This window comes from Triticum dicoccoides, chromosome 5A (assembly GCF_002162155.2).
Source record: "Triticum dicoccoides isolate Atlit2015 ecotype Zavitan chromosome 5A, WEW_v2.0, whole genome shotgun sequence".
NCBI lineage: Eukaryota > Viridiplantae > Streptophyta > Magnoliopsida > Poales > Poaceae > Triticum > Triticum dicoccoides.
In genome coordinates this window covers 263,055,459-263,055,943 of record NC_041388.1, presented here as the reverse complement: position 1 = coordinate 263,055,943, position 485 = coordinate 263,055,459, and positions in this window count along the sequence as shown.

Genomic DNA, 485 nt, shown 5'->3' with positions numbered 1-485 from the left:
GAGTTGCTACCACGCTTGTTTTAGAGGCTGACGAGTGGGCCCGAGCATTAGAGGCAGTGTCTCGCACGTGTCCGACCTTGTGAAGATCAAGAGCTGCAATTTTACTTTTTCTTAACGAGGGACTGCAATCTTTCTGCTTCCTATGTTCACAAATATTACCTCCGTCCTAACAGTCGTGTTAGAGCCCCTACCGCTGGACTTTGCAAATTCGGCTTCTTAAACGCTCGCGGACACGTCCGGACGTGTCCGCGGGCACTAACCGGGCACCTTTTAAATATTATTCCGTATATTCATGTACCGTAAATTCCGATCCTCAAATCCATGCAATCCATGCATGCCTCATACGGTACAAACTGTCTGAATGTCAAAGTTCGAAACAAAGCAAAGCAAAACATAATTTAACAAATCGGACATGACAAAATGAAATCAATGTCTGAGTGTGACGGATGGCCTCGGATCACTGGTTGGGCGCATGCTCCAAGCGG